This window comes from Henckelia pumila, chromosome 3 (assembly GCF_033568475.1).
Source record: "Henckelia pumila isolate YLH828 chromosome 3, ASM3356847v2, whole genome shotgun sequence".
NCBI lineage: Eukaryota > Viridiplantae > Streptophyta > Magnoliopsida > Lamiales > Gesneriaceae > Henckelia > Henckelia pumila.
This window is the reverse complement of record NC_133122.1, coordinates 94,911,877-94,932,090: the sequence shown is the minus strand read 5'-3', so window position 1 is coordinate 94,932,090 and position 20,214 is coordinate 94,911,877.

Here is a 20,214-nt window from a genome sequence, read left to right as displayed (position 1 = left end):
ACTTCTTGTCATAATTTGCAACTCATTGCAAATATGAGATCTACATCTGGTATCCAATACCCAAGAAGTAGTATTAAGAAAAATATTTATTTCAATGTAAAACATACCCTTTGCAGTTCGCAACTGCTCGAGGTATTCCTTGCAGTTACGTTTCCAATGACCGGATTTCTTGCAGTGATGGCAAACTTGTTTAGACTTGTCCAATTTTGCATGTAACATTTGGCCTTGAGATCATGGTCCAACCATTTCTCTAGTTCGGCCAACCTTTCGGCAGTTACATCAGCCGGGGCTGTTTTTCGGAGAAGCCTTTTCTAACACTTTAGAAAATCTTTTCCGAACTTAGGACAATCTTAACTTATGGAATCATTCTTGTATTGTTTTGCGCCAATAAGTTTGTTTTGTTGGAGAATAGAAACATGTGGATTACTGAGATGAAACAGACAATTATCGATGATTGTTTAATTAATTTACTAAGACATAAAATAGGCGAAATTTATTTTATGAATCTCACTCCCACTATTTTAACGATTTCACTACCCTCTAGTGAAAACGGGAAACTTTTTCCTTAGTGAGAACATGGAGTCCAATTGACAAACTTATGGTCCCGAATAATATCAGCCAACCATAATTCTCAAAAGGTAGAGCCCAATTGCTTCCAAAGCAACCCCCATGTATTTACCTCATGTCCAATAAGGGCCCAATAATATGACGCCGTTTAAAGTGACATGTCAAGATGACCCATCAATATTAAGTTGTGATGGAAGGTCGCCATGTGGATCCCCCAATAATATGAGCCGATCCCATGGGAGTTCCACCCAACTTACAACATGTGTCGATCCAATGTACAGCTTTTCGACGGACGGGCCCCCCCAATAATATGAGCCGGACCGTATCCGCAGGTAGCATCACATACATTGACCGTTGATGGAAGGTAGGAACATTTAAACAAATTTAAATTTCCTTTATTTATCTTGATATCAATTTTAAATCATATTTAAAATGAGGGATTTTTAATTATAAAAATTTGTCTCATCAATTTTTCAAATTATTGCATGCTTGCCGGATTCACGCAATTATGTCTAAAACATGCATACAATCATAATATCATATATTATATAGGATGATCGATTCCATTTCTAATTGACCCGTGGTTGCCAATCACGAGTCTTAGTCCAATCCTAGGTAATATGCAGTATGCAATGCAATCTTATTACATTAGCTTCCAATTTACATTTTTTCGTCTTTATTGTCTGCTGGGCCCACCATCTTCAAATCTTGATCTCCCACTAAATCTAATATATTTACAATAAATAACAATGACAAGCAGGGGATACACTTTTAGGGGTGGGAACGGGCCATAAACCAAGCCCACTTTTATTACATATGACATTCATATAGGGCCATAAACCAGGCTCATTAATAAAACCAACAACAATAAAAACAAATGTAAATTCCTAACATACACCTACAAAATTGGTCATGGCAATCGATCATCCTTATCCAATAATATTTAATTCAAAATTAATTTATTGGATAACATGCAGTGGCATTTCAAATTTAAACAGGATAAAATCATATTTTATATATAAAATCTCATTTTACATATAAAATCATATTTTATCTCTTTATCAAATAAAATCATATTTTATCTACAAAATCCAATTTTATAGATAAAATCATATTTTACTTAATATATATTCATAAGATCAAATCTTATCATCAATTGTACCAAAAATAATTGATTTCAAAATTCAATTTAAGGATAAAATATTAAAATTTTCCAAAAATTCAAATTTATCCAAAAATCAATTTTAAAGTTTACGGACTCGAACAATTCGATCCGAAATCTCATGAACCAATCAAAACAATTTTTGACCGGACCAAAAATAAAATTTTAACACATTAAAATTAATTTTAAAATAAAAAATTTAATTTTTCCCGCGGGCCGCCCGGGACACTCCCGGGCCGGCCCGCACCCGTGGGCGCAGGCCGGGGCAGCCCGGCTGCCCCTTTAGGGCAGCAACAGTTGCTGCCCTGGCGGCGCCTGGCGCCGCCGCTGGGCGGTGCCGAGCGTCGCCCCTGGGCGGCGCCGTGTGCCGCCCTGGGCAGCGCCGAGCGCTGCCCTGGCGGCGCTGAGCGCCGCCCCCTGGGCGACGCCGTGCGCCGCCCGGGGAAGCAACAATTGCTGCCCCACCGGGCAGCGATCCAATCGCTGCCCGGGTTTTGCCCCGAAAAAATTTTTTTTTTTTATTTAAAAATATTTATTTTGTTTCAAAAACCGAGACTCAAAAATTTTTGTACAATCGATTCATTTAATCGTTTGACCTGAGCAACCTGGCTTTGATACCACTGTTGGAAAACTGGCGTTCAGATCAATCACGATTGATACCCGGTGCAGCGGAAGTTTAAAATTTTATTATGGAACAATTCCATAGTGTGGGTATCAACCGTTCAACGATTAAATTATAAGTGTGTGTAAAATTAAATAACAATTATTAAATTTTACCTTCAATCTCGAAGCGAGATTATTGGACACCACACAGATTTCTCTGCGCTTCTTGTATCTCCCAAGAACTGATGAACTCCTTCTATCAGGTCCACGAATAGAGGTTTAATCCCTCTAATAGATTGCACTAGAAAATCTATCAGAAGTTTTCTGCGAAGAGAATAAACGAATTTGATTCGCTATTCCTGACTGCAATTCAAAATTACAGACCGGAAAATTCTCTGACAGAGAGGGAGGGGTCGGCCGAATAGTTATGAGAGAGAGCTAGGGTTTTTTCGATTTCTGTCTCTCAAATTAATGACCAGTTGTGTGTAATTTCTGTACTGCAATAACTTATTTATAATGCAGGCCACTAACAGCTTAGGGCCCATTAGTCATAAGTTGAGGCCCGACAAGCAAAGCCCACACGTTCAGAAATTAATATAAAATTCATCGTGACTCCGATTGATAAACCGATTTTACCAATGTGCACAGAAACCATTTCTGCACATTTTATAGTCAAGATAAATTTTCCTGAATCCGAATTCAGTGGTTTCCAAAAATGTCCATCCCTATGTCATTTTAGGAAATCCTACTCCCTTACTCTTATTTAAGAAGTCCAACTTCTTTATTCATTAAATTTAACTCTTTAAATTTAACTATCTCAACGGGGATTAAAACTCCATTACACTGTGTGACCCTCAATGGTTCAGGGATACAGCTAGCCGTGGGCTCACAACTCCTTGTGACTCGGAACAACGATTTCCGACTTGCCCAACGAATCATGGTAAAGCGCCTAGCAACATCGCCCCATGATTCCCTAGGTATCACTGATAGTGCCTACAAGAACCAGTAGATTTTGGTTAGCGTACAGTACGGTCCCTTCATCCATATATCCCGATCGAATCAACAACCATTGGTATATCGAGAGTCGCTCAAGATTCGATAACTATACAATACATCTTGAAAATCCAATTAGTGACATCGCATGTGCTACTAAGAAACCATTTCTTAAATCACATCAAGTACTCTGGCCAGAGATTCGTCACACTAATATCTCCTCAGATCGCATAGGATATCCACACTCGCAAGTATGTGGTGAATCTTTGACAACAATGCATCGACTCCTATATGTGTTGTAACTGTACCCAATCCCGACACCTGATGACCCCCATAGAGTCGGTAAACGAGTCAAAGTACAGTACTAGCATATAGAGTCTCCATGATGTTTCAAGTAGTAAGGACTAATGGTGTACAACCAAAACCGCGGACTTTATCCACTCGATAAGTGATAACCACTTGGAAAGTCCGGATAGGGTAGTTCGATTATTCATCCTATGTGTAAGAGTGGGTGCCCAGTGAGCCAACCGTGTGGCTATGGGCTTTGATGACTCTTTGTATAAACAATCTTTTGTTTAATATTATTTACACTTTTATTAATGGCAATGACTTTATATTACTTCATATTGTTATATTGTGATATACTATTGTTGTTTTGATAAAGACCTTGAATATACCATAGTGTATGTAAGATGTGGTAGAACATGGGGATGTCTATCATGAAATACATCTTATAGTCACTGTATATTCTAAAACCGTTCCTAGTCGATTGAGCCGTCCGATAATAAGGATAAGGATCGCTCGAGTTTGAGACTAGCATTTGCGATGCGGAGTATCACGTTTCATTGGTAGGGAACATGGAGATGTTCGAAGCATGCAAATGGATATTCATAGGATGAATAATCGAACTACCCTATCCGGACTTTCCAAGTGGTTATCACTTATCGAGTGGATGAAGTCCGCGGTTTTGGTTGTACACCATTAGTCCTTACGACTTGAAACATCATGGAGACTCTATATGCTAGTACTGTGCTTTGACTCGTTTACCGACTCTGAGGGGGTCATCAGGTGTCGAGATTGGGTACAGTTACAACACATATAGGAGTCGATGCATTGTTGTCAAGGATTCACCACATACTTGCGAGTGTGGATATCCTATGCGATCTGAGGAGATATTAGTGTGACAAATCTCTGGCCAGAGTACTTGATGTGATTTAAGAAATGGTTTCTTAGTAGCACATGCGATGTCACTAATTTGATCTTCAAGATGTATTGCATAGTTATCGAATCTTGAGCGACTCTCGATATACCAATGGTTGTTGATTCGATCGGGATATTTGGATGAAGGGACCGTACTGTACGCTAACCAAAATCTACTGGTTCTTGTAGGCACTATCAGTGATACCTAGGGAATCATGGGGCGATGTTGCTAGGCGCTTTACCATGATTCGTTGGGCAAGTCGGAAAGTGTTGTTCCGAGTCACAAGGAGTTGTGAGCCCACGGCTAGCTGTATCCCTGAACCATTGAGGGTCACACAGTGTAATGGAGTTTTAATCCCCGTTGAGATAGTTAAATTTAAAGAGTTAAATTTAATGAACAAAGAAGTTGGACTTCTTAAATAAGAGTAAGGGAGTAGGATTTCCTAAAATGACATAGGGATGGACATTTTTGGAAACCACTGAATTCGGATTCAGGAAAATTTATTTTGACTTTAAAATGTGTAGAAATGGTTTCTGTGCACATTGGTGAAATTGGTTCATCAATCGGAGTCACGATGAATTTTATATTAATTTCTGAACGTGCGGGCTTTTCTTGTCGGGCCCTAACTTATGATTAATGGGCCCTAAGGTGTTAGTGGCCTGCATTATAAATAAGTTATTGCAGTACAGAAATTAGACACAACAGGTCATTATTGAGAGACAGGATTTTCGAAAATAAACCCTAGCCTCCTCTCATGTTTTCGGCCGCCCCCCTTCACTCTGTCAGAGAAAATTCCGGTCTGTGATTTTTGAATTGCAGTCAGGAATAACGAATCAGATTCGTTTAATCTCTTCGCAGAAAAACTTCTGATAGATTTTCTAGTGCAATCTATCAGAGGGATTTAAACCCCATTCGTGGACCTGATTGAAGGAGTTCATCAGTTCCTGGGAGATACAAGAAGCGCAGAGAAATCTGTGTGGTGTCCATTAATCTCGATTCGAGATTGAAGGTAAAATTTAATTAATTGTTATTTGAATTTTACACACACAATAATTTAATCGTTGAATGGTTGATACCCACACCATGGAATTGTTCCATGATAAAAATTTTTAAACTTCCGCTGCACCGGGTATCAATCGTGATTGATCTGACCGCCAGTTTTCCAACAGTGGTATCAGAGCCAGGTTGCTCAGATCAAACGATTAAATTAATCAATTGTACAAAATTTTTGAATCTCGGTTTTTGGAAAACAAAATAAATATTTTTAAATAAAAATAAAATTTTTCGGGGCAAAACCCGGGCAGCGATTGGATCGCTGCCCGGTGGGGCAGCAATTGTTGCTGCCCCGGGCGGCGCACGGCGCCGCCCAAAGGGGGCGCACGGCGCCGCCCAGGGCAGCGCATAGCGCTGCCCAGCGCAGCGCTGGGCGCTGCGCAGGGCGGCGTTCGGCGCCGCCCAGGGCGACGCACGGCGCCGCCCAGCGGCGGCGCCAGGAGCCGCCAGGGCAGCGAGAGTCGCTGCCCTAAGGGGGCAGCCGGGCTGCCCCCGGCCCGCGCCCCGGGTGCGGGCCGGCCCGGGAGTGTCCCAGGCGGCCCGCGGGAAAAATTATATTTTTATTAAAAATTAATTTTAATATGTTAAAATTTTATTTTTGGTCCGGTCAAAAATTGTTTTTGATTGGTTCGCGAGATTTCGGATCGAATTGTTCGAGTTTGTAAATTTTAAAATTGATTTTGGATAAATTTGAATTTTTGGAAAATTTTAATATTTTATCCGTAAATTGAATTTTGAAATCAATTATTTTGGTACAATTGATGATAAGATATGATCTTATGATATATTGAGTAAAATATGATTTTATTTGTAAAATTGGATTTTATAGATAAAATATGATTTTATTTGATATAGAGATAAAATATGATTTTATATGTGAAATGAGATTTTATATATAAAAATATGATTTTATCTTGTTTAAATTTGAATTGCCACTGCATGTTATCCAATAAATTAATTTTGAATTAAATGTTATTGGATAAGGATGATCGATTGCCATGACCAATTTTGTAGGTGTATGTTAGGAATTTACATTTTGTTTTTATTGTTGTTGGTTTTATTAATGGGTCTGGTTTATGGCCCGATATGAATGTCATATGTAATAAAAGTGGGCTTGGTTTATAGTCCGTTCCCACCCCTAAAAATGTATCCCTACTTGTCATTGTTATTTATTGTAAATACATTAGATTTAGTGGGAGATCAAGATTTGAAGACGGTGGGCCCAGCAGACAATAAAGACTGAAGAAATGTAAATTGGAAGCACATGTAATAGGATTGCATTGCATACTGCATATTACCTAGGATTGGACTAAGACCCGTGATTGGCAACCATGGGTCAATTAGAAATGGAATCGATCATCCTATATAATATTTGATATTATGATTGTATGCATGTTTAGACATAATTGCGTGAATCCGGCAAGCATGCAATAAATTGAATATGATGAGACAAATAATTTTATAATTAAAAATCCCTCATTTTAAATATGATTTAAAATTGATATCAAGATAAATAAAGGAAATTTAAATTTGTTTAAATGTTCCTACCTTCCATCAACGGTCAATGTATGTGATGCTACCCGCGGATACGGTCCGGCTCATATTATTGGGGGGGCCCGTCCGTCGGAAAGCTGTACATTGGATCGACAAATGTTGTAAGTTGGGTGGAACTCCCATGGGATCGGCTCATATTATTGGGGGATCCACATGGCGACCGTCCATCACAACTTAATATTGATGGGTCATCTTGACATGTCACTTTAAACGGCGTCATATTATTGGACCCTTATTGGACATGAGGTAAATACATGGGGGTTGCTTAGGAAGCAATTGGGCTCTACCTTTTGAGAATTATGGTTGGCTGATATTATTCGGGACCATAAGTTTGTCAATTGGACTCCATGTTCTCACTAAGGAAAAAGTTTCCCGTTTTCACTAGAGGGTGGTGAAATCGTTAAAATAGTGGGAGTGAGATTCATAAAATTAAATTCGCCTATTTTATGTCTTAGTAAATTGTTAAACAATCATTGATATATGTCTGTTTTCTTTTCAGTATTTCATACAATGAATTCGCGAAATCCATTATTCTCGATCCTCGAACAAAACAAGTTGACTGGCGCCAACTATACGGAATGGTTCCGGAAGTTGAAGATTGTCTTAACTTCGGAGAAAATGCTCTACGTGTTAGAGAAAGCACCTCCGAAGGAAGCACCAGCTGACATAAGTCCGGAGGAATTGGCCAAACTTGATGCATGGTGTGACCATGACATCAAGACCAAATGCTATATGCAAGCCTCGATGTCTGATGAACTCCAGAGGCGATTTGAGGACACCGTGAATGCTGCTGACATTCACGCTCAACTCAAGGAACTTTTTGGGGCTCAATCGAGGGCTGAAAGGTTCGCTACTGTTAAGGAGCTAATGACGTGTCACATGCGTGAAGGGACTTCGGTCCGTGATCATGGGGTACGAGTGATTTGGCTCATACAGAAGTTGGCGACCCTAGATTTGGTGTTGGAACATGAACTCAATGTGGATTTATTGCTTCTGTCTCTTCCTTCTTCATTTGATGGATTTGTGATAAATTTTAATATGAACAAGATAGAGGCCACCCTTGAAGAGATGGTCAATATGCTCGTTACATATGAATCCACACTTAAGAAGGATAAGCCAGCTTTCTTGGTGGGCTCCTCATCTTCTGCTAAGAAGGGGCCAAGTATGAAGGGCAAGAAACGTTCTGCCCCACCCAAGAAAGTCGAACCCGAGAAGAAGCAAAAGACAAAGGCTTCAAACTATGGAAAATCCAAGGATGTTTGCCATTACTGCAAGAAGCCGGGTCATTGGAAGCGCAACTGCAAGGAATATCTTGAGCAGTTGGGAACTGCAAAGGGTATGTTCTATATTGAAATAAACATGTCACTTAATACAACTTCTTGGGTATTGGATACCGGATGTGGATCTCACATTTGCAATGATTTGCAGGTGATGACAAGAAGTCGCAGGCTTAGAATGGGTGAGACCCAGCTGAGGCTCGGGAATGGTTCCAGAGTTGAAGCTACGGCCATTGGAGATGTTTGTTTGACTTTGCAGAACGGTTTTAAATTATTGTTAAGAGATGTTTTATTTGTGCCAGATTTAATTAAAAACATTATTTCTATTTCTATGCTTGATAGAGATGGTTATTCTTGCAATTTTGTGAATGGGATTTGCAATATTTACAAGAATGAATGTTTAATTGGAAATGGACAACTTGAAAACGATCTATACAACTTAAAACTAAAAGACGTTCCAATAAATTATATTGATAAACCGGCGACAACAAACAAAAGGAAAATCGATAGTCAAAACCCGGCGAACCTTTGGCATGCTAGGCTAGGTCATATTTCCTCAAGGAGGATGAACAAACTAGTGGGAGAGGGCATGTTTGATGTGTCTGATATTAACTCTCTACCTACTTGTGAATCCTGCCTAAAAGGAAAAATGACTAAATCTCCTTTTAAGGGGAAACCTGAGCGTAGTCAGAATCTGTTGGATTTGATCCATACAGATGTTTGTGGTCCATTTAGAGTAGGGACTCAACATGGCCACACCTACTTCATTACCTTTACTGATGATTATTCAAGGTATGGGTATTTATATTTAATGAAATATAAGTCTGAAGCATTTGAAAAGTTCAAAGAATTCAAGGCTGAAGTAGAAAACAAGCTAGGTAAAAGTATTAAAGCACTTCGATCGGATCGAGGTGGAGAATACTTAAGTACCGAGTTTTTGGACTATCTAAAAGAGAATGGGATTCTCTCTCAGTGGACTCCTCCTATGACACCACAGCTTAATGGTGTATCGGAGCGTCGTAATCGAACCTTGTTGGACATGGTTCGATCCATGATGAGCTTCACTGAGCTTCCACCTTCGTTTTGGGGCTATGCGCTTGAAACGGCGGTTTTATTGTTGAACAACGTCCACACTAAAGCAGTGGACAAGACACCATACGAGTTATGGAATGGCAAAGCTCCTAAGTATTCGTACTTGAGGATTTGGGGATGTCCTGCTTACGTGAAGCAGACAATGGGAGACAAGTTGGATAGTCGATCCAGCTTATGTTATTTTGTGGGGTATCCGAAGAACTCAATCGGATATTATTTCTATTATCCTGCTGAAACAAAGGTGTTTGTTTCTAGGAATTCCACCTTCTTGGAGAAGGAGTTCTTATTGGATAAGAAAGGCGAGATGATGGAACTCGAAGAAGTTCGAGAAGAGCCCGAAATACAAAATAACGATCCTACACCTCAGGAACCATTGCTGGACACACCTGCACCTAGAAGATCCGAGAGGACTTCTAGACCTCCCATTCGATATGGTCTTCTTCTTGAAGGGGATCAAGATGAACCCGACATTGGATGTGATCCAAGAAACTTCAAGGAAGCAATTTCTGATGCGGATTCGAATTTATGGCTTGAAGCTATGCAGTCAGAATTGGATTCGATGCATACAAACCAAGTCTGGTCTTTGGTAGATCCTCCCGACGGAATTGTTCCAATAGGGTGTAAATGGATCTACAAGAGAATGCTTGGGCCTGATGGTAAGGTATTGACCTACAAGGCGCGATTGGTGGCTAAAGGTTATACTCAAAGGCAAGGAGTTGACTATGATGAAACCTTTTTACCAGTTGCAATGTTCAAGTCCATAAGAATCCTAATTGCCATAGCTGCATGGTATGACTATGAGATATGGCAAATGGATGTGAAGACTGCTTTTCTTAATGGAGACATTAAGGAGGAAATCTATATGAAGCAGCCTGAAGGGTTCACATCCATGGGAAGCGAGCATAAGGTATGCAAGCTTCAGAGATCAATTTATGGTCTAAAACAAGCATCAAGAAGTTGGAACCAGAAATTTGATGAAACAATAAAAGATTTTGGTTTCATCAAGAACCCGGAGGAACCATGCGTGTACAAGAAAGTAGTTAAGGATGCGGTGACATTCTTAGTACTTTATGTTGATGACATCCTACTCATTGGGAATGACGTAGGGATGTTGCAGTCAACAAAGATATGGTTATCAGGTAGATTCTCGATGAAGGATTTGGGTGAGGCATCCTACATTCTTGGGATACAGATCTATAGAGATAGATCTAAGAGAATGATAGGACTCACTCAATCAACCTACATCGATACCATAATTGAAACGGTTTTCAATGGATGGGTCCAAGAGAGGACATCTACCCATGTGTCATGGAGTTTCTCTATCCAAGTCTATGTGTCCCAAGACTGATGAAGAGATAGAGAATATGACACATGTACCATATGCGTCAGCTATAGGTAGTATCATGTATGGGATGATATCTACCAGACGGATGTAGCATTTGCTCTGAGTGTCACGAGCAGATATCAGTCTAATCCTGGTCAAATGCATTGGAAAGCCGTGAAGGACATTCTTAAGTACTTGCGAAGGACTAAGAATATGTTCATGGTGTATGGAGGACGAGATCTCAAATTGGAAGGCTATACCGACTCTAGCTTCCAAAGTGATGTTGATGACTCGAAGTCAACCTCTGGATTTGTGTTCATGCTCAATGGCGGTGCTGTCTCTTGGAAGAGTTCCAAGCAGGACACCACAGCGGATTCCACCACTGAGGCTGAATACATTGCAGCATCAGCTGCTGCTAAAGAGGCCGTTTGGATGAGGAAGTTCGTCCAAGAGTTGGGCGTTATTCCTGAATTTGTTGGTCCAGTCCCGGTGTACTGTGACAACACGGGTGCCGTTGCTCAAGCAAAGGAACCAAGGTCTCATCAAAGATCCAAACACGTACTGAGGAAATACCACATAATCCGGGAGATTGTGGAAAGAGGAGACATCATTGTCGAACGAGTGGCCTCTGCAGACAATATCGCTGATCCGCTTACTAAGCCTTTGCCAGGACCATTGTTTGACAAACATCGCGAAGCAATGGGTCTACGTAGTATGACTAGTTGGCTATAGGGCAAGTGGGAGATTGTAAGAGTGGGTGCCCAGTGAGCCAACCGTGTGGCTATGGGCTTTGATGACTCTTTGTATAAACAATCTTTTGTTTAATATTATTTACACTTTTATTAATGGCAATGACTTTATATTACTTCATATTGTTATATTGTGATATACTATTGTTGTTTTGATAAAGACCTTGAATATACCATAGTGTATGTAAGATGTGGTAGAACATGGGGATGTCTATCATGAAATACATCTTATAGTCACTGTATATTCTAAAACCGTTCCTAGTCGATTGAGCCGTCCGATAATAAGGATAAGGATCGCTCGAGTTTGAGACTAGCATTTGCGATGCGGAGTACCACGTTTCATTGGTAGGGAACATGGAGATGTTCGAAGCATGCAAATGGATATTCATAGGATGAATAATCGAACTACCCTATCCGGACTTTCCAAGTGGTTATCACTTATCGAGTGGATGAAGTCCGCGGTTTTGGTTGTACACCATTAGTCCTTACGACTTGAAACATCATGGAGACTCTATATGCTAGTACTGTGATTTGACTCGTTTACCGACTCTGAGGGGGTCATCAGGTGTCGAGATTTGGTACAGTTACAACACATATAGGAGTCGATGCATTGTTGTCAAGGATTCACCACATACTTGCGAGTGTGGATATCCTATGCGATCTGAGGAGATATTAGTGTGACAAATCTCTGGCCAGAGTACTTGATGTGATTTAAGAAATGGTTTCTTAGTAGCACATGCGATGTCACTAATTTGATCTTCAAGATGTATTGCATAGTTATCGAATCTTGAGCGACTCTCGATATACCAATGGTTGTTGATTCGATCGGGATATTTGGATGAAGGGACCGTACTGTACGCTAACCAAAATCTACTGGTTCTTGTAGGCACTATCAGTGATACCTAGGGAATCATGGGGCGATGTTGCTAGGCGCTTTACCATGATTCGTTGGGCAAGTCGGAAAGTGTTGTTCCGAGTCACAAGGAGTTGTGAGCCCACGGCTAGCTGTATCCCTGAACCATTGAGGGTCACACAGTGTAATGGAGTTTTAATCCCCGTTGAGATAGTTAAATTTAAAGAGTTAAATTTAATGAACAAAGAAGTTGGACTTCTTAAATAAGAGTAAGGGAGTAGGATTTCCTAAAATGACATAGGGATGGACATTTTTGGAAACCACTGAATTCGGATTCAGGAAAATTTATTTTGACTTTAAAATGTGCAGAAATGGTTTCTGTGCACATTGGTGAAATTGGTTCATCAATCGGAGTCACGATGAATTTTATATTAATTTCTGAACGTGCGGGCTTTGCTTGTCGGGCCCTAACTTATGATTAATGGGCCCTAAGGTGTTAGTGGCCTGCATTATAAATAAGTTATTGCAGTACAGAAATTAGACACAACAGGTCATTATTGAGAGACAGGATTTTCGAAAATAAACCCTAGCCTCCTCTCAAGTTTTCGGCCGCCCCCCTTCACTCTGTCAGAGAAAATTCCGGTCTGTGATTTTTGAATTGCAGTCAGGAATAACGAATCAGATTCGTTTAATCTCTTCGCAGAAAAACTTCTGATAGATTTTCTAGTGCAATCTATCAGAGGGATTTAAACCCCATTCGTGGACCTGATTGAAGGAGTTCATCAGTTCCTGGGAGATACAAGAAGCGCAGAGAAATCTGTGTGGTGTCCATTAATCTCGATTCGAGATTGAAGGTAAAATTTAATTAATTGTTATTTGAATTTTACACACACAATAATTTAATCGTTGAATGGTTGATACCCACACCATGGAATTGTTCCATGATAAAAAATTTTAAACTTCCGCTGCACCGGGTATCAATCGTGATTGATCTGACCGCCAGTTTTCCAACAGTATGAATATCCATTTGCATGCTTCGAACATCTCCATGTTCCCTACCAATGAAACGTGGTACTCCGCATCGCAAATGCTAGTCTCAAACTCGAGCGATCCTTATCCTTATTCTCGGACGGCTCAATCGACTAGGAACAGTTTAGAATATACAGTGACTATAAGATGTATTTCATGATAGACATCCCCATGTTCTACCACATCTTACATACACTATAGTATATTCAAGGTCTTTATCAAAACAACAATAGTATATCACAATATAACAATATGAAGAAAGATAAAGTCATTGCCATTAATAAAAGTGTAAATTGTATTAAACAAAAGATCGTTTGTACAAAGAGTCATCAAAGCCCATAGCCACAAGTTGGCTCACTGGGCACCCACTCTTTCAAAGGCTACATCCGGTCTGGTAGATATCATCCCATACATAATACTACCTATGGCTGACGCATATGGTATGTGTGTCATTTTCTCTATCTCTTCATCAGTCTTGGAACACATAGACTTGGATAGTGAAACTCCATGACACATAGGTAGATGTCCTCTCTTGGACTCATCCATAGAAAACCTTTTCAATATGGTTTCGATGTAGGTTGCTTGAGTGAGTCCTATCATTCTCTTAGATATATCTCTATAGATCTGTATCCCTAGAATATAGGAGGCCTCACCCAAATCCTTTATCGAGAATCTACCTGATAACCATATCTTTGTTGACTGCAACATCCCTATGTCATTCCCAATGAATAGGATGTCATCAACATAAAGCACTAAGAACGTCACCGCATCCTTAACTACTTTCTTGTACACGCACGGTTCCTCCGGGTTTTTGATGAAACCAAAGTCCTTTATTGTTTTATCAAATTTCTGGTTCCAACTTCTTGATGCTTGTTTGAGATCATAAATTGATCTTTGAAGCTTGCATACCTTATGCTCGCTTCCCATGGATGTGAATCCCTCGGGCTGCATCATATAGATTTCTTCCTTAATGTTTCCATTAAGAAATGCAGTCTTCACATCTATTTTCCATATCTCATAGTCATACCATGTTGTTATAGCAATAAGGATTCTTATGGACTTGAACATTGGGACTGGTGAAAAGGTTTCATCATAGTCAACTCCTTGTCTTTGAGTATAACCTTTTGCTACCAATTGTGCCTTGTAGGTTAGTACCTTGCCATCAGGCCCAAGTTTTCTCTTGTAGATCCATTTACACCCTATTGGAACAATTCCATCGGGAGGATCTACTAAAGACCAAACTTGGTTTGTATACATCGAGTCTATTTCCGACTGCATAGCATCAAGCCATAAATTCGAATCCGCATCAGAAATTGCTTCCTTGAAGTTTTTTGGATCACATCCAATGTCGGGTTCACTTTTATCCCCTTCAAGAAGAAGACCATATCGAATAGGAGGTCTAGAAGTCCTCTCGGATCTCCTAGATGTAGGCGTGTCCACTGAAGGTTCTTGAGGTATGGGATCGTTATTTTGTATCTTAGGTTCTTCTCGAATTTCTTTGAATTCCATCATGTTGTCTTTCTTATCTAATAAAAACTCCTTCTCCATGAAGGTGGCATTCCTCGAAACAAACACTTTTGTTTCAGTAGGATGATAGAAATAATATCCGATTGAATTCTTCGGATATCCTACAAAATAACATAAGGTGGATCGACTATCCAACTTATCTCCCACTGTCTGCTTCACGTAAGCAGGACATCCCCAAATCCTCAAGTACGAATACTTGGGAGCTTTGCTATTCCATAACTCGTATGGAGTTTTATTCACTGCTTTGGTATGAACATTGTTCAATAACAACACCGCCGTTTCAAGTGCATAACCCCAAAACGAAGGAGGTAGCTCAGCGAAGCTCATCATAGATCGAACCTTGTCCAACAAAGTTTGATTGCAACGCTCCGAGACACCATTTAGCTGAGGTGTCATAGGAGGAGTCCACTGAGAGAGAATCTCATTCTCTTTTAGATAGCTCAAAAACTCGGTACTTAAGTATTTTCCACCTCGATCCGATCGAAGTGCTTTAATACTTCTACCTTGTTTGTTTTCTACTTCAGCCTTGAATTCTTTGAACTCTTCAAATGATTCAGACTTATATTTCATTAAATATAAATACCCATACCTAGAATAATCATCAGTAAAGGTAATGAAGTAGGTGTGGCCAAATTTAGTACCGATACTAAATGGTCCGCAAACATCTGTATGGATCAAATCCAACAGATTTTGACTATGCTCAGGCTTTCCTTTGAAAGGATATTTAGTCATTTTTCCTTTTAGGCAGGACTCACAAGTAGGTAGAGAGTTAATATCAGACATATCAAATATGCCCTCTCCCACTAGCTTGTTCAACGTCCTTGAGGAAATATGACCTAGCCTAGCATGCCAAAGGTTTGCTGGGTTTTGACTATCATTTTTCCTTTTATTTGTTGTTACCGGTTTATCAACATAATTAATTGGAACTTCTTTTAATTTTAAGTTATATAGATCGTTTTCAAGTTGTCTATTTTCAATCAAACATTCATTCTTGTAAATATTGCAAATCCCATTTACAAAATTACAAGAAAAACCATCTCTATCAAGCATAGAAATAGAAATAATGTTTTTAACTAAATCTGGCACAAATAAAACATCTCTCAAAAATAACTTAAAATTGTTCTGCAAAACTAAATAAATGTCTCCCACTGCTTTGGCTTCAACTCTGAAACCATTTCCGAGCCTCAGCTGGGTCTCACCCATCCTAAGCTTACGACTTCTTGTCATCACATGCAAATCATTGCAAATGTGAGATCCACATCAGGTATCCAATACCCAAGAAGTAGTATTAAGTGAAAAATTTATTTCAATGTAAAACATACCCTTTGCAGTTCGCAACTGTTCGAGGTATTCCTTGCAGTTACGTTTCCAATGACCGGGTTTCTTGCATTGATGGAAAACATCTCCAGATATGTTAACGTTTGAAGCTTTTGTCTTGGCCTTCTTTTGTGATACAATTTTCTTGGGTGGGGCAGAACGTTTCTTACCCTTTCCAGTTGGCCCCTTCTTGGAGTAAGAAGAGGAGCCAACCAAGAGTACCGGTTTATCCTTCTTTAATGTGGCCTCATAAGACACAAGAATATTGACTATCTCTTCAAGGGTGGCCTCTATCTTGTTCATATTGAAGTTCACCACAAATCCATCAAACGATGAAGGAAGGGAAAGAAGTAACAAGTCCGCGTTTAGTTCATTCTCCAAAGTCAAATTGAGTGTTAACAATTTTTCAATGAGCCCAATCATGTGTACCCCATGCTCACGGACCGAAGTCCCATCTTGCATGCGGCATGTCATGAGCTCTTTGACGGTGGCATATCTCTCCGACCTTGACTGAGCTCCAAAAAGTTCCTTGAGGTGCATGTGTATGTCAGCAGCATTCACGGCATCCTCAAATTGCCTTTGGAGTTCATCAGACATTGAAGCTTGCATATAGCATTTAGCCTTGATATCATGGTCCCACCATTGATCAAGTTTTGCCAATTCTTCCGGACTTATATTAGCCGGTGCTTCCTTTGGAGGATTCTTTTCTAACACGTAGAAAATTTTCTCCGAGTTTAGAACAATCTTTAATTTACGGAACCATTCCGTATAGTTTGCGCCAGTCAATTTGTTTTGTTCGAGAATTGAGTATAGTGGATTGCACGAATTCATTGTAATAAAATACTAAAAAGAAACAGGCAATAATCAGTGATTGTTTAATTAATCTACTAAGACATAAAATATGGCGAAATTTAATTTTATAAATTTCACTCCCACTATTTTAACGATTTCACTACCCTTTAGTGAAAAACGGGAAACTTGTTTCCTTAGTGGGAACATGGAGTCCAATTGACAAACTATAGTCCCGAATAATATCAGCCAACCATAATTTTCAAAAGGTAGAGCCCAATTTCTTCCAAAGCAACCCCCATGTTTTTACCTCATGTCCAATAAGGGCCCAATAATATGATGTCGTTTTATGTGACATGTCAAGATGACCCATTAATATTAAGTTGTGATGGACGGTCGTCATGTGGATCCCCAATAATATGAGTCAATCCCATGGCAGTTCCACCTGTAGTAGCCCGTAACCAAAATCAGTAATTAAAAAATTAATCATAACTATTTGTGTAGAGTTCGGAAGCTCCGAAGGTGAGTTCGGAAGCTCCGATCAGGATCGGAAGCTCCGAACAGGATCGGAAGCTCCGATCGATATTACGTCAGGCATGACGTGTGGCAAGATCGGAAGCTCCGATCAGGACCGGAAGCTCCGATCACCCCTATCCGGAATCAACAAGTGATATTTTGGCACGTGGCAGATCAGGATCTTCGGAATCTCTGATGGCAGGATCGGACGTTCCGATCGAGGTTCGGACGTTCCGATCAAGGATCGGAAGTTCCGATCGTTGTCTATAAATAGAAGGCCGAGGCTTCACTTTCATTTGCCAATTCCGAGTTCTCCTTTCCATTCTAGTCCTTTTGGAGCTGTTCTAGTCCTCTTAGGCTTGGTCCGGAGGTCGGCGAGGAGTTCAGTAGTCGTAGCGGAGTTGTGCCCAAGTTCTGGAGGCATCGACATCAAAGGGCTAACGACGGACGAAGGTATAGCTTTTGCTTCCTATAAATATTTAGGAGTATGCAATAGCTTAGTTAAGGCTTTTAGAACACTTTAATGATAGTAGTATCATTTGGCAGTGTAGAGCAGACTATAGGCGTGGACCTAGAGTTGGTAGAGCTTGCTCTGTTTTGAGGTACGAAAGTACTGTTTGAGATATCCTGACTGAGTATGCATGTATTATGTGACTGCATGATTTATATGCCATGATATTATGCTGCATTCATTTGCATCTTGCTATATCTCTTTCGAGATGTCTGTTAGTAGGGTTGTACCCTATCCTGTTAGTGGATGGACTTCCATCGATTTGGGTCCGGCGTATCCACGGTTATCTTGGTATGGGAGCCACCTCCTGAAGCGACGGCACAGCGTGCTACATACTAGGGCCCGGTCTGTCTCTGTTATCTGATCCTTGACCTCGAGTCTATAGGGAGTTCACTTTGCATGCATGTATACTCATACTCTCGTACTGAGCGTTTTATGCTCACGTCTCGTACTCTGTATTTTTCTGGACACCCTATTCCATGGGGCAGGTTTGCGATTGGACGAGGAGGGTGGATCCAGGAGGGGCTAGTCAGTGGTTGGCCAGCTGGAGCTTCGCTTAGGTTTTATTACTGTTGTTTGGGTTTATACAGCTATTCAATTTGGTTGTATATTGTTGGATAATTACAGATTCCTTTACTTGGGGTTGTAAATTATTTATGGATTCCGCAGTTTTATTCTGATATCTGTTAATTAAGTTAATTGCATGCATAAGTTCTGTTTATTAGGTGATCTGGGTAAGGGTCACTACATTTATGGTATCAGAGCATGCAAAAGAATTCTTGGGATTTAGTCTCATCTTGAGGTATTTTTGTAGATGTCAAATCGTGACGACCAGAGTTCTCATGGCAGTGTTGGTGGGCGTTGGGGTGATGCCGTCCGGGAGCCTCGTCGGGAACGGCGTCATCGTCACCATGACGACGAGCGTTTTACTGTGCGTCGATTCTTAGCTATGGGTCCTAAGCCCTTAGTTGGAGGTGATTCTCCGGAGGATGCGGAGAACTGGTTAGACCGCATGGAGACGACTTGGTTAGACTTTCCAATGCACCGAGGAGCAAAAGGTGGAGACCCTTGGCTATCTTCTGGATGGGCGTGCGCGCAGGTGGTGGAGGTATACTTCTGCACCTTTTGTTGCGGCGAGAGGAGTGGCCACCTGGGCCGAGTTCCGCACAGCTTTCCAAAAGCGGTATTTTCCTCCTGCACTCCGTCAGTCGAAGGCAGGCGAGCTACTGAGTCTGCGATAGGGAGCCATGTCTATCGATGAGTATCAGCAGAGGTTCTTTGATCTGCTATCCTATTGCCCTGAGATTGCTGATAGCTCAGAGATTAAGTATAATCTGTTCCTTCAGGGCCTTAACCCTTAGATCCATAACCATGTGGCGGTTGGCGACGACATGTCCTACGAGGGTTTGGTGAGCCGTTGTCACAAGGCGGAGGACAACATTCGGCGGAATAGGTCTTTTCCTCAGTCGAGGCCTGGTAGTTCTTTGGGTCCCCGTGCCCAAACTTTCAAGAAATCTGGATCTTCTTCTTCCTCTGGTTCTGGAGGTGTTGTCCGTTACGGTAAGAAGGACAAGTGTGATCACTGTGGGAAGAACCACCCATCCGACAAGTGCCGCAGAGCTTCTGGAGCTTGTTTCCGTTGTGGAGAGACTGGTCATATCCGGAGAGATTGTCCACTGTCTGGGGGAGGCGGTTCTGGTTCTGGTTCAGGATCGGGTTCTCAGGCCACCGTACAGCAGAGGTCGCAGGGACAGTCTGCTTTGAGTTCTCATTTGAGGCCACGAGCTTCTGGCCAGGTGTTTGCCCTAAGACATGATCAGGCTGTGGAGGAGAATGAGAAAGTCATCCAGGTACATTTCTGCTTTATGGTATACCTGCTCTTGTACTTATTGACACTGGTGCATCTCATTCCTTCATTTCTGCATGTTTTGTTAAGAGGCATAAGTTACCATGCATTGCACTAGACGTAGTGATGTCTATTTCTACTCCGACGGGCCAATCTGCTTTGGCTAAGCGTCTAGTGATGGGTTGCCCTTTAGAGTTCGAAGGGAACATTATGTTAGCGAATCTCATGGTCCTGGCGATGGACGACTTTGA